This window comes from Balaenoptera physalus (assembly GCF_965194825.1).
Source record: "Balaenoptera physalus genome assembly, chromosome: 3".
Classification (NCBI taxonomy): domain Eukaryota; kingdom Metazoa; phylum Chordata; class Mammalia; order Artiodactyla; family Balaenopteridae; genus Balaenoptera; species Balaenoptera physalus.
The window spans coordinates 15766397-15780755 of NC_138890.1; the positions used below are offsets into that span (position 1 = coordinate 15766397).

The following is a 14359-nucleotide window of genomic DNA, read 5'->3' on the forward strand; positions in this document are numbered from 1 at the left end:
ATGGCTCAACATTTTCAGAAGTGGGAAGGTAAACAGATGCAACTGTTTTTTTTACAGTAATTTGGCATTAAGGCATCCTCGATGGCCTAGTAATCCCACTTCCGGGCACTTACTTAAGACACTTGCACACCTCTTGGATGCATGCAAGCATGCAGAAGAATGCTATAGCAGGAAAATTTTCTCTTAACTGGATTCTTATCACAGCTACTCAGAACCAAACCCTTATTCAATGAGATCATTTGTCATTTTACAAAGTCAAGAAAAGTTTTAAAAGTAAAATGAAAACCTATTCCTTCAAGGCACACTTGTTAAATGAATTACCACCTTTCTAGCGCTGGGTGGCTGCTCACCACTGGAGATATTAAGGTCTCTAAAACACCTGTCACACTCCACCCCCAGTCGCTTTAATCATACATGGCACACACATGGGAAACACTTTTACTCACCACTGAATCGTTACTGTGCATGCAGAACACAGCACAGCACCTGATTTCTTAAGAAGTTCCACGCACACACACTGATGGAATCATCCAATTCAGCATGTCTGCTTCAGGCAGGAAATTCCTTTTAAATAAGGGTCCCTATGTGGGAAATAAGCACCCAAGAGCTGGAACTCAATTTCACCCTACAATAAAGCAGCACTTAGAGACTGAGAGGCTCACCATAATCCTAAGAGATCATACAGTTCACATCCCTGAGTTAACAAGCCTGGGTGGGGCGCCTGGGCTAAAGATGACACTTACTCCAGCTTACTACTCCCCCAAACTCCCTCTCATATACTTTCACTGGAGTATCAAAGGGAAAATGGAGGTGAAACCAAATCAAGGCATTTTGGTGCTCTGGTGGAAACCTTTTAAAGGTGAGGTTTAATTCCACATGTGTGAATTTCTTCATGAGACTCTTCAGGAGAGTGGCACAGAATCCTGGATGAAAAGATCTGCCCAGCCAAAGTAACGACCCTCCTCTGACCATTCTCTGCCCTGGTGAGTTTTTTTTTTAATAACCCCCGATCTTTTGGACCAAGGGCACAGCCTGCCTCCAAAGAACAGGTGTTTGCTTGCAGAACTATCCAGGTTTCTGTCCAGGCCTCGGTTGTCCTCACAGATGGATGAGCCTAAACATCAGTTCTTTTCCTATGCTCACAGCTGGACGGTCTCTTCCTTCTCTGACTGCCTGGACTGTACCTCTCAGAGAGCACTTCCTAGGTCTGCCTTGTGCTCATTTATGTACCATCCCAACCACCTGCATGAGGTGGATTCCTTCCTCTCTTTTTCCGCTGTAGAACAGAAATCATGAACACCTGGGCTCTAGAACCAGGCCTTGCCACTTACCAGCAACCCTACCCAAGTGACTGAGCTCTCTGGGTGTCAAATTCCTTATCTGCAAAACGCAGATGATACCGGTACCCATTTTCTGAGGACTTAAGGAATACAGAGTCTTAGAAATCCAGCACCTGGCACACAGTAATCACTCATATATTCACTAAAATGGAGTGATCATGTATGGATGCACAAGCTCCCGAGTCTGTGGAGGGGAATACAGTGGAGAAAAAGAAGTGACCCACATTGCAGCTCCGTACATTAAGGCTGACCCAGACAGCAAGCAGGGTGACTCCTGTTCAAATTTACCATTTCAGAATAGGCAAGCAGTAAGAAACAGAAAAAAAGACCTATTCAGAAAAGGTAGTTCTACCCTTTGAAGGGAAGTCTATTCACAGGCAACTATTTGTTAAAAACCCTGAACCTTTTCACAAAGTCAATGATCAAAGATAACTATTGTCTCAAGGTGAACAATTGGGGGGGCAGGGGTCTGAAAGAGCCATAGGCCAGGGAGGGTACCCAGCTCTCACAAGTGCAAGGGAAGGGTACTCAAATGGGTTCCCAGAGCAAAGAGGCCCAGAGATGTCCTGAGAAATGACACAGAGGACAGGCAAGCTAAGCTATGGGCCTGTCAGCTCCAACTTTGGTAACGCCAAACCGCATTCCTGGGATTACAAATATATGTGAGTTATTACCTTGAAATAGATGAACATGAAGGTGGTGTTATCTCCAGACAACCAATCTGTGAGCTCAATTGTTTCCTGGTGTCAAAAGGAAAACAGAGATGCATATACACAAACTTCATTACTTAGCAACTTTTTATAACTAAAAGCACTTCAGAGCTAAGAATTTTAAATGAAGATTATAAATGAAAACAACCTACACATGGATGGTACCACCTCTTACAAAACTCTTTCATATAGGCTATGTGTTTATTTAATTACAGAACAGAAAGGGAAAACTGCTTAAGTAACAAAGCCATGCCTGTACAGTAAGACTGTAATTCAACTGAGCAGAGCAATGGGATTAATTAAAGCCAAGATCAACAGAAAATGAATAGGAGAAATATCCATCAGCATATACAAGTCTATCTTCAAACTTCAGAGATTAAGGGAAAGCAAAGAGATTTTAATATTGTTAAAAAGAGGACAACAGGCCCAAAATGGTGTCTCCTATGCTAAGCCCCATGTCCACAAACCACAACTTAATTAGTTTCGGCTCTCCCAAAATGGAATCTTAAACCAGTCAATCGGGAATCACCTGGTCAGCACTAGTGAGGTAATCTGCCTGACAGACCCCTGACATCCCTAAAAAGAAAGTGACCTTACCACAAACAATCTGCTTTTTGATAGCATAATTTCCCTCATCCTGCTCTCTGTTACTAAGTCTTTCATTTGTACAGCTCCTTGGGCACTCCTTCCTATCTGCTAGATGGGATGCTGCCCCATCCATGAATCATTGAATAAAACCAGTAAGATCTTTAAAATTTGCTCAGTTGAATTTTTCAAACAATATGCCCTATTCTTAGAAGTAATACAAGTTCTTTTCCATCCTTTGACAACTCTGCCCCAATTACAAAGTATGAATTATTTAAGTTTACGATACTGGATTTCCCATTCCTTCTACCAGACAAGAATCTGGGGAAGGAGAGCAGAGTGGCATCGCGCACACCACCTGTGTAGTATGCTGACATCCCTAAGCATAAACATATCACACTAAAGAATGGTACTTTCTCATCCCACAAGTTCTATCTCCCTCAGTCTGCAGGTTCAAGTGCATGCATGGAATAAAGGGTGCTGCAGCTGACAGCAGGCGCTAAGCCACATAAGGGACCATAGCCATGAATCTTTCTAAGTCTACCCACATCTAACACAATGAAATCATCAGGCTGGCTAGCGACCCATTGGATTACCTTCTGCAGCAAAGGCTCCAGGCCAACACCAAATCCTGGAGATGGTTTTATGAACAGCAGAAACAGCTTCAGTGAAGAGCCCCATAACAAAAACCTTCCTTCATCTGCAGCCGCTGCAATAAGCCCATTCTGGCATATTCTGACATTCATCTCCAAGAAAGAGAACAAGCTGAAAAAGAAGGGCGCAGACGGCCCCTGGACAGATCTGCACCACAGCTGACACTGGTTACTCGACAGCTCTGTAAAAATCTCTGGAAGATTTTCACAAGGACAAACCAAAAAGGGTGCTCCACACAGTTTCCTACAGTCATAAATTTGCAAATGCCTGCAAAAGCAGGACGCATGCAAAAAGGAAAGTCTTCTAAACCATCAAGAGTCTTTTAATTAACAATTACTCATTCTCAAAGTAAAATCCAGGAAATTCATTGTAGTACATGCTCCCTGGATGGGCTTTAGGGTTCTGAGAACTGCCCCTGCCCCCAAACTATTCAACACATATGCATTTTTCTGGAGGAAGGATCCACAGTGCTGTCTGTCACGTTCTCAGAAGGACCTCCAACCTCCCCTCAAGTTAAGAACTGATGCTCTAGGGACTTCCCTGGTGGTCCAGTGGTTAAGAATCCACCTTCCAATGCAGGAGATGCGGGTTTGATCCCTGGTTGGGGAACTGAGATCCCACACGCTGCGGGGCAACTAAGCCCGCGCACCGCAAGTACTGAGCCCGCGCGCTCTGGAGCCTGCCCCCACAACTAGAGAGAAGCCCGCGCGCTGCAACAAAGAGCCCGCACACCACAACAAAGACCCAATGCTGCCAAATAAATAAATTAAAACAAAAAAAAAAACAATAAACTGATCCTCTAGTGAGAAGCAGGGCTGGTCTATCCTTGGCCACTGGACCCTCAATTATTTTGAGCCCCTTAAAGAACTTGAATAAATCCAAGAGCCAGAACTATAGGAAAATGATTACTCTAGCAGTGTTTAACACTTGTTTTTGATTATGGAAATCTGAGTAAGCTTTCTGTAATACTAGAGGAATGCCAAGCAGCAGACTTTACAAGAACTTAAGTACAGAAACAGCTTAACAAATGGCAAAATTACAAATGTACTTTTTGTGTGGATGAAGATGAATCCAGTCCACTGAAATGTTCTCCATAACAAGTTCATTCATGCAAGCATTTGCTGACGTTTATCTACCTGGTCTCTTAACCCAGTCTTCCCCTGCGCTTCATTTCGTGATCTAAGCCCATCTCATCCCTGTGCTTCCTGAGGGCTGTTTTTCTGGCCAAACTGGGCTCTATCACCAGTGGCTGGAGTCCTCTTGCCCACTCAAGAGACTATTGAGACTTGGCTTGACTCCTCCCAGAGCCCCCACAGCAACTCCCTCTGTACCTGGAACCTGGAATAAACCATGTCGTTCATTTAATCCTCCACCAAGGATTTGGAATACACACATCCTTGACCATCTTCACTTTATCCTTTTTCTTGAGTAACTCATTCTAAGCTGATTTCACCTAACTCTGGTTTAAGATCAAGTACGGTAAATTAGCTTCCCTTTCAGCCATCCAAAATTTCTTGCTTCAAGTTAGGGGGTACACTCGACTTCCAGTGTAAACTATAGGCTGTTTGACAAAAATTATCCCATCTAGAATGACTCATAATGGTGAGCAAGATGCTGCTGCGGCTACCACTTGAGGTGAGCAAGTGGAGGGCAGAGATGGGATAAACGTGCCACGTTTGAGGCGAGGTGGTTCGGCATTCCCACTCTGCACATGGTCAGGGACAGGCAATGACCCAAGCCAGAGTTTTCCGTCATTAGAGAGCACTACTGGGTAAGAATCACTCTTGACCTTGAGGTCAGGATATCAGAGATAGAGAACAGCTCTGATGTCCCTATTTGAGCCCCTGAATTCAGCTGTGCTCAAGGCCCACTCCAGACTTATCACATCAACCAACAAATTCCCTTTCATTTCAACCTGTTTATGCTTAGTATTTTCACCAGAGAGACCTAACCAATACAGCCATTTCCTTTGAAACTGACATCTTCACTAAAAACTTGGGAAGACACCATCTGAGAGTAAAAGACAAGTAACTTGCCTTACACATACACACACAAAATACTCTTTACATACTTCTTGTTTTGCTTGTTGCAAACTACTGACAACCCTCACCACTACGTGCTTCCTCAATTTCCCCATCCCACTCTACCCTCCAAAGTGCTTCTAGAAAGAAAAGAAACTGAAGATCAATGCAGGACTTCCCTGGTGGTGCAGTGGTTGAAAATCTGCCTGCCAATTCAGGGGACACGGGTTTGATCCCTGGTCCAGGAAGATCCCACATGCCACAGAGCAACTAAGCCCGTGGGCCACAGCTACTGAGCCTGAGCTCTAGAGCCCGCGAGTCACAACTACTGAAGCCCGCGCACCCTAGAGCCCGTGCTCTGCAACAAGAGAAGCCACCACAATGAGAAGCCCACACACCGCAACAAAGAGTAGCCCCCGCTCGCCGCGACTAGAGAAAGCCCACGTGCAGCAACGAGGACCCAACTCGGCCAAAAAAAAAAAAGATCAATGCACTTCACTCGCTACTAGAAAGCATAGCCAGGACAGTCACCCTTGGGCAAGTGATGAAGAAATAGATTGCAAAATGGCCACCAAAAAAACTTTTTTTTAAAGTTTTCAGGGTACCCACAGCTACCATTGAGAGGTATCTAAAACGAAGTTATTTCACACTAGTCTGACAAGATTCACAGTAAGAAACAGATTTTGTCATGTACACAGTACATAAAATCACAGCAAAGGTTTTATGGGATACCCTTAGAATGTGTAACACCCTTTGACATTTCCTTTTTCTCCCCCCTGAAACAATGACTGCAACCTACTAAATTCATTTCATTACCCAGAGTGTGAAAAACACAGATATAAAATAAGAATTACTCTCTCTTAAAATCTAGATCGTGGTCAAAGTTCTCTGGAGCCCAAACCTATTCTCTCATTCTACACGTGAGAAACTGAGGCTTGGGAGGATATGAGACTGGTCCAAGGAAGGTATACAGCAGATGCAATGTGTCCAGCCCAGTTCCTTCCTTCTCTCCCTCTTGTGTGCGCACACACACGCATGCACCCACACACATGCACACACACAACTTGCACTGGCAGGTTCCACACTCCATGCAGTCTGCCTGTTTCAACCCTCACAATAACGATCTGCTCACCTGAAACGTATGCTTCCTCAAACATAGCGGAAAATGTTTTAAGTGTAAAATCCCCAAATTTATCTCACTTACACGAAACAATCTCAAAGGCCAATTCGCCCACAAGCGTGTACATGTTATTGCCTGGGATAGGACAACTGGGGACATTAGTCACACAGAAGGACACGGATATTACTAATTCCTGTTTCTAGAAATTACATAATACCAAGCCCAACACCTCTCCCTGGCACTGCTTCCACAGTGTACCAGTGTCTCTTGGCGTAACAGCAACTAGGAACAAATACGGAGTTTCAGCCTTTAGGGAACACCAAAACAAGAGAAGTGACCACAGGCAAAGTGAGGCCTGGACGGCTTTTCTAGAAACCCTTTATGCAGAGCAAAAGCAGCACCCTCCCACCAATCAAATATAATACAGGTCAGAGACTCCCCTACCTTCCCCCAATCTGAATACAACACAGAGGCCAGGCACCCCCACCTGTTGTCTACTCAGTCAATGCTTATTCATACAGATCCCATTTTACACATGAGGAAACTGAGGTTTAGGGAGATTATGTAACTTGCCTGAGGTCGAGGTCAAGGCCAGAAGGGAGCGGGCCTGGACTGATCCCTGACATGGACTCCGCAGTTCTCAGTACACAGCTCCACCCAAGCCCAACCAACTCTGCTAGCCACAGCCCAGAGTCCTGGAACTTCCTACATTGAGCAGAACAGGCCAACACTTGTCAAGAAAAAGATCACAGAATACCCTACACCTAGAGTGAGCTTAAAAAAGCCTTTATTTGTAAGTATGTCACAGATCAAAAAGAAGAAACAGCATATTCATTTAGGTACTCTTAATTTCCAGTTAAATGCTCAGATTTGACCAATTTCTGAAAGAAATAAATTCTCCAGTTGGGTTTAACACAAACTAAAGGCATTCCACATGGACCTGGATACTGATGGCCCCTAGTAATGGTGACTGGCATCGACTGGTTCTTCTGGTCAACAGGCCCAAAGTCCACCAGCAAGAACTCAGCCTCCCAGCCAGACACTCCACTTTCCTGGCTCATCATCCAACTGCTTGCCTCCTTTCCCGGGAGACCCTGACTTGTGATACAAACCTTCCTAGAGACCAGAATCCTTTCAACAAGTCCAGATGTCAACACAATTTAATTTAGGGCCAAAAGAGGCAGGGAAGGTATGGAGAGCTGCTACGCTTGTGCTCCGCAAAAACTTCCTCCATCAGCAACTTCCATTGACTGTTGCCTTTGTTCAGACAACCAGGTTTTAATAAAACGGTTAAGTTACATCTTAGGCCTGAGGATATACTGGACCACCTTCCCCTGATAGATCATTTCTCCAAACTCTGCAGCCAACAACATCCCAGGGTGGGCACCCCCAAAGCTTGCTGAATTTCCATTAATCCCATTACCACCACTTTTAATCTCATTATCAGATAAACAAATCCTCACCTAGAAAAACCAACCCCTACTTTAAATCACCTCCCCCACTGACCTCTACTCACAGTTTACTTGAAGGAAAACACAACATAGAGGGGGATCTGAAAGGCACCTGGCTGATCTTGGTATCACCTGGTGACATGGTTTCCAGGCATGTCAGCTGGTCCACCTTCCTACCCTCAACTGCTCTACTTTATAATACCTGGCTACCTCTTCCCACTTCTATTCTTCACCCTGGAAAATAACAGCAAATAAGCAGCTAATCTTGAGAGAGCACTGACTCATTTTATCCTCAACTGAAAGATGGAAAAATGAAGTTTGGGGAAGGCTGAGTGACAGGCGAAGGTCACAAAGCAGGCAGGAGGGCCAGGATTCAAACTGGGGTGTAACTGTGCCACACTGGTGGTATCAGTCTTTGGAGCAGGGCAGCAAAAATGACACAGGACTGGACTGCCAAGAGGCTGTTCAAGCCCTCCCCAGAGCATTCAAATAACATTGGACTTCTATCACAGAGTCAGGAATTCTGCGACTTGATTTCAGGAAACAAAGTCCAACTCTGGGCAGAAGAGTAGAAAGGTCAAAGAGCAAGATCGCGGAGACACTTCTTCTCAGAAAGCTTCAGAACACACTCAAAACCACACTTTGTTTTTACACAGTTACTATTTGTGGGGGCGGGGGGTGGAAACTGTTAAAAACCCCACCCTTATAAACAAGATGCTGTCAAGCTTAGATTGGAGAAAGGGAAATTCATGGAACTTTTCTAGAAAACTAATTTGTATCAACTTTCCAAAAACACACACCCTTTGGTCTGGTGATTCCACTTCTAGATATGAAAAAAAGAGAAAACTTGAAAATCATGTCCACAAATAGCAGAATTAAATTATGGTACATTCACATAACAGAATTCCAGGCAACCATTTAAAATAAGAGAATTTTGGAAATGTTCACAGTGTAATATTTTTTGAAAAATTAACAACACAATCCAATTTTGTTACTCACGTAGAAAAAGACTGGCACAAAAATGGGGTTAGATAACAATAATTTTTAACACTTAACATCACCTTAACACTGTATTTTCCAAATTTTAAAAAATGACCATGCACCACTTTTGTTTAAAGAGAAAAACCCATACAATCTCTTTTGCAAATGATGTGGATCAACCAGTGCTATTCCCCCTCAGGATTTGGTCAAGAACAGGACAGATGGCTGCTCTGCCCTATCTTTGACACTGGACTCACTCTCCATCTATTTCTTTAGAATGGAATACATCCCATGATTTATGCTAGGACATGTGGATGCAGTTTAATCAAGTTTAATCAGTTATAGCCTGCTTGGACTGGAAAAAAAAAATTAAGTGTTTTTAAAATTAACCTTTATAACAATGGCACAAGTTTGAGGTGCAACTTCCAGACTGTTTTCTGTGCCTCACCAGCATTTCAAACTATTCTCTAACAATGTACAATTCAAAAAACCAAATGGGGATCAAACCGTGCAGGGCTTCCCTCGTGGCGCAGTGGTTGAGAATCTGCCTGCCAATGCAGGGGACACGGGTTCGAGCCCTGGTCTGGGAAGATCCCACATGCCGTGGAGCAACTAGGCCCGTGAGCCACAACTACTGAGCCTGCGCGTCTGGAGCTTGTGCTCCACAACAAGAGGCCACGACAGTGAGAGGCCCGCGCACAGCGATGAAGAGTGGCCCCCGCTCGCCGCAACTAGAGAAAGCCCTCGCACAGAAACGAAGACCCTACACAGCCAAAAATACATAATTTAAAAAAAAAAAAACAAAAACCGTGCAGACTGTACTACATGTCAACATTCTGACATCCTTGCACTTCCATTTCCTCATTCTTTTAAATGGCTACACCACATTCCATTAAGTTTTCTTTTTTTTAACCCCTCCATCAAAGTACTAGAAAAATCACTGCAGTTAAAAGGTCATTGCGCATTCTCAAAAAGTTAAGTACCATGATCTAGCAATTCCACTCCTAGATATCCATCCAAGAGAAATTAATACAAATGTCCACACAAAAATTTGTACACGAATGTTCATAGCAGCACCATTCACAATACCCAAAAAAGTGTAAACCCGAATATCCATCAACTGAATAAATAAAATGTGACATACCCATCCATACAATGGAATATTACTTAGTTATAAGAGAAATGAAATACTGATTCATGCTACAGCACAAACCTTAAAAACATTATACCAAGTAAAAGGAGCCAGCCACAAAAGGTTATGTATCGTATGATTCCTGAAATATCCAGAATAGGCAGATTTATAGAGACAGAGTAAATCGGTGGTTGCCAGGGATTGGGGGGATGGAACGTGACTGCTAATGAATAGGGATTTCTTTTTGGAGGGATGAAAATGTTCTAAAATTGGTTGTGGTGGTGGCTGCACCACTCTGAACATACTAAAAACCACTGATTTGTAGGCTTTAAATTGGTGAACTATCATTTGTGAATTATATCTCAATAAGCTTGTTATAAAAACACTAAAAAAAGATAAGGTTTTACAATATTAGTATAATACTCAAAATATAATTTATATTCAATAAATATTTGGAAAAGATAGATACATTAAGAAAGAATACATGTACCACAGAAAATCATTGTGCAAATATCTTTTTGTCTTCCCTTATACATAGTAGAAGCTCAGGAACTAATTGTTACAATGGATTGGCAAATCACATGAAATCAGAATATTAGAAAGGGCTCAACGTTTTTAAACAAGAAACAAAATCTTTTTACTGACAAAATGAGATCCACATTAAGAAATGCTACCCATACTTGTTTATTACCCACTTCATCTTCCTCTTAAAATACTTTTCCCAGATCAGGATTGAGCCACAGCCCAAACCCACTCACTACATTTCAAACTGCTAAGTGGGAGACACACAGTACACAGTGCACAGAAGCAACTGCATGCCACGCTGCTTGGACTACTAGTAAGTTTACTGCAATTAGGGATCTTAACATTACCTTAGTTAAAATTCACGTCTCCTGGGCTTCCTTGGTGGCTCAGTGGTTAAGAATCCGCCTGCCAATGCAGGCGACACGGGTTCGAGCCCTGGTCCGGGAAGATCCCACATGCCGCGGAGCAACTAAGCCCGTGTGCCACAACTACTGAGCCTACGCTCTAGAGCCCGTGAGCCATAACTACTGAGCCCACGTGCCGCAACTACTGAAGCCCGTGCACCTAGAGCCCCTGCTCCGCAACAAGAGAAGCCACCGCAATGAGAAGCACGCGCACCACAATGAAGACTAGCCCCCGCTCGCCGCAACTAGTGAAAGCCCACGCGCAGCAACAAAGACCCAGTGCAGCCAAAAATAAATAAAATAAATGAATTAAAAAAAAAAATTCACGTCTCCTGTTAAGTCACTACTGACCAATTATGCCCACTGTTAATATTTTACTGATTTAAAAGGAATTACTTGCACTTGATATTATGGGCATGCCGAATTCTTCCTAAATTATCCTCTCCAGTTTATTCACTCAAGGAATATTTTAGCTGCTCTTCTAAGGTGCTGAGACTACACTAGAGAATAAAAATAGACAAAGCCAAGCAAACAAAACCCTGCCCTCACGGAACTTACAGTCTAGTAAAAATAATAATAATAATTTAAGGAAGTGTTATTTTTTTACAAACTCATGTCTTATGAATTAAATAAAATGCCAGCATCAGCAAAGAATCCCCACAATTCTCACCTTGCAAATGTTCAGTCTTTTCAAAACACTAAAAATCACAGATTTATTAAACATTAACTGAAACATTGAAACTATTCTCAATGACAAGCTTTTCTCTCCTTTTTATAGATTTGCCAAGAACACAAAGACAAACGTGTCAACTTTACGATTTTATTCAAAATCAGAATCTGAAACATTTCACATCCACACAATCATTACAGATGACGACAGCGGGTTGTCAGAGCAGATTTAACAGCCCAGGGTCTTCAAATCATTGGTACGAAATGGTTTTTACTGAAAGTTAAAAAAAAAAAAAAAACAACCCTCCAATCTCCTTCCAGAATTCATAAATCTCAAGTCATTCAATAACCTGAATTGTGTAACATGAAAATACTGCATCCCCTCCACCTCCAAAAGCAAAAGTGCAACTTAGTACAAAGATCACAACAACTGGCTCAAAAAGGTAACTTTTGGAAACAAAGTCTAAATTCCTCTGAACAATTCAATAATCTAGTGGAAATTTTACAAAGTGGCCAATGATTCTCTTGCAATTCTTAGGTAATTTTTCTCATCTCTATCCCAGGAAGGGAAGGTAACCACATAGACACCTGAGAACAGCCAACCCACCCTTAAAATGCAGCCACTTTCACGTTCTAACTTTCACCTGTAGGCAAAATTCCTTATCTTCAGCAATTGGCTGGGGCTGAATTCCAGCAAGATTCACACATGTGGGCTCATCTCCTCAAGTTAAGACCAACTAAAACCATCTTAAGAGACTAACTCACTCCACAGCTTGAACCCTTAGATACTTTGTTTCCTACTAAGGTTAAGGGGTATGGCAGATAACAGAGAAGCAATGCACTGTTTTAGATCAGGCTTTTCTCGATTTGGTTGAGGGAAATCATCGGAGAGGTTTTTTTCCCCAGGTTGAAGATTTGGGGGAGAAGGGGTTAGTTATCTACAATGCCTTGGTGGAAAGATAAATCCCATCCAAATTAAACCGAAAATAATGTTTTATCATATTACTGGCAAAGTCATAAAACAGACTGTGCCATCCAAAAACTTCTCGAAACTGGTAACATATTCATAAATCCTACTGGGTATCGCTTTCTTTACAACCTCCAAGGACTAAATTCCAAGAACTAACAATTTAAGGAACCTGACAGCCCCATTCATAAAAATCTCCCAAACATTATTACAGCACCAAACAGCCACTGGCTTAGAGGTACACTGAGACGGTTTCTGTAAACACGAACACGTAGAGCCCTCTCGAAGGTAAGCAAAGACACTTCAATTCTCATTCACTTCTCCAAGAGGTCACTTCTTGCATCCAGCACACACACAGAAGGTAACCCAAGGGCCAAGACCATACACCGCACGAGGCTGCACAAAACATTAAATGAGTAAACAAACAAAAACAACACTTCAGAAAACAATGCGTGATCTTGAGTAAAAGAGAGGTCACTCAGCAAAAGAACATGACTCATCCACGGGCCTGAACAGAAGTATTTATACTGCTCACTACACCAAAGTGGGATTTCCCATCTTCATCCAAGGCTGGGCCTTAGGAGTATCTCAGTCGGGTAAAGTTGTGTTATTTCCGTTTTGGAGGGGGGGGGGGTCATTTTATTTCGCTGAATCACAACTCCCCCACATCCCCACCCCATACCACCACCACGCACAAGACTGCAAATAGACGAGACCGTGGCAAGGACGTCAGCGAGCACCGACCGAGGAAAACAAAGCGCCCAGTGAGGGGCTGCCAGGCCGGGAGTGGGTGGGTAAAGGGGGCCAGGCTGGCCCCTCAGAGCACCGCTCCCGCCCCCAAGAACCTGTCTCCGGGCAGGTGTGCCGCGGCAGCCTCCTCCCTCCACCTGGGGACCAGCCCCGTTCTCTGCAGAGCTCCGGGGACAGCCCGGAAGATGAGGAAATGAGGGCGGGGGCGCGCTGCCCCGGCCTGGACAAGAGGACCAAGGCACCAGGGAGCGCGTTGGACCCGCCCCACGTGAGCGCCCGGGCCGGGGCCAAGCCCGCCCCGGGGACTGCGGCCGGGGACAGCGGCGCCTGTGACCACCACGCCGGGCTCGGACTTACCGGGGCCAGGCGCGCCGCGGAGTCCGCGGCGGCCGCTTCCTCCTCCTCCTCCTCCTCCTCCTCCTCACTTGACAAAATGGCGGCGACAGGAAGTGCCGGGCGCCTCGGCCCGCCCCCCGCCCGCCCCCGGCCCCCCGCCCCGCCGCTGCGCCCGCGCCCCCCGCCCGCGCCCCTGCCCTGCAGCCCCGCCGGAGCCGGGGGTCGGCTGCGCCAACGGCGGGGCGCCCGCGAGGCGCCCTGCCGCCAACGGCGCAGGCGGCCTTGGCCAGGCGCGAACGGCGCGGGGACGCGGGAGGCCCGCAGGCCCGAGCCCGCGTCGCCCCGGCCTCCCCGCCCCCGCGCCGCGCCGATGGCGTAGGTGCTGGCGCACCGGCCCCATTACGCAATGCAGGTTACGCGGGCCGCGCCGCGGAGCCCCGCCGGCTGCCCCGCGCCGTCCGCCGCCCCGAAGGGCACCGGTCCTCACCTGAGACGCTAGGCCGCACGCCGCCCCCGCCGGCCGCCGGCCGCCAGCCGCCGCCGCCCCCTCCTCTTCGGGGTGCCTGCGCGGCGCCGGGGCCCGCCCGCCGCTCCGCCGCGCTCACAGGCCCCGCTTGCCCGCGGGCACTGCCGGCAGCCGCCGCTGCCGCAGCCACCGCTTCGGCTCTTCGGTTGCGGGAGAGCAGAACAAACAGCGCTACCGCCGCCGCCGCC

At 45.5% G+C, this 14359-nt stretch overlaps 1 protein-coding gene across 6 annotated transcripts in view; it reads right to left on the reverse strand.

Moving 5' to 3' along the window:
* Positions 1-14351, reverse strand: part of BRD4 (bromodomain containing 4) — an 81496-nt gene extending 67145 nt beyond the window's left edge. For 2 of the 6 annotated variants that reach the window (XM_082457636.1, XM_082457638.1), the window contains exon 1: positions 14133-14349. The gene's annotated coding sequence lies outside the window, so the exon portion shown is untranslated. Of the gene's footprint in view, positions 1-13666; positions 13769-14132 lie in introns of those variants that run through there. The other 4 variants (XM_082457635.1, XM_082457639.1, XM_082457642.1 and 1 more) reach the window with 4 other exon arrangements.
* Between the last annotated feature and the right edge of the window lie 8 nt (positions 14352-14359).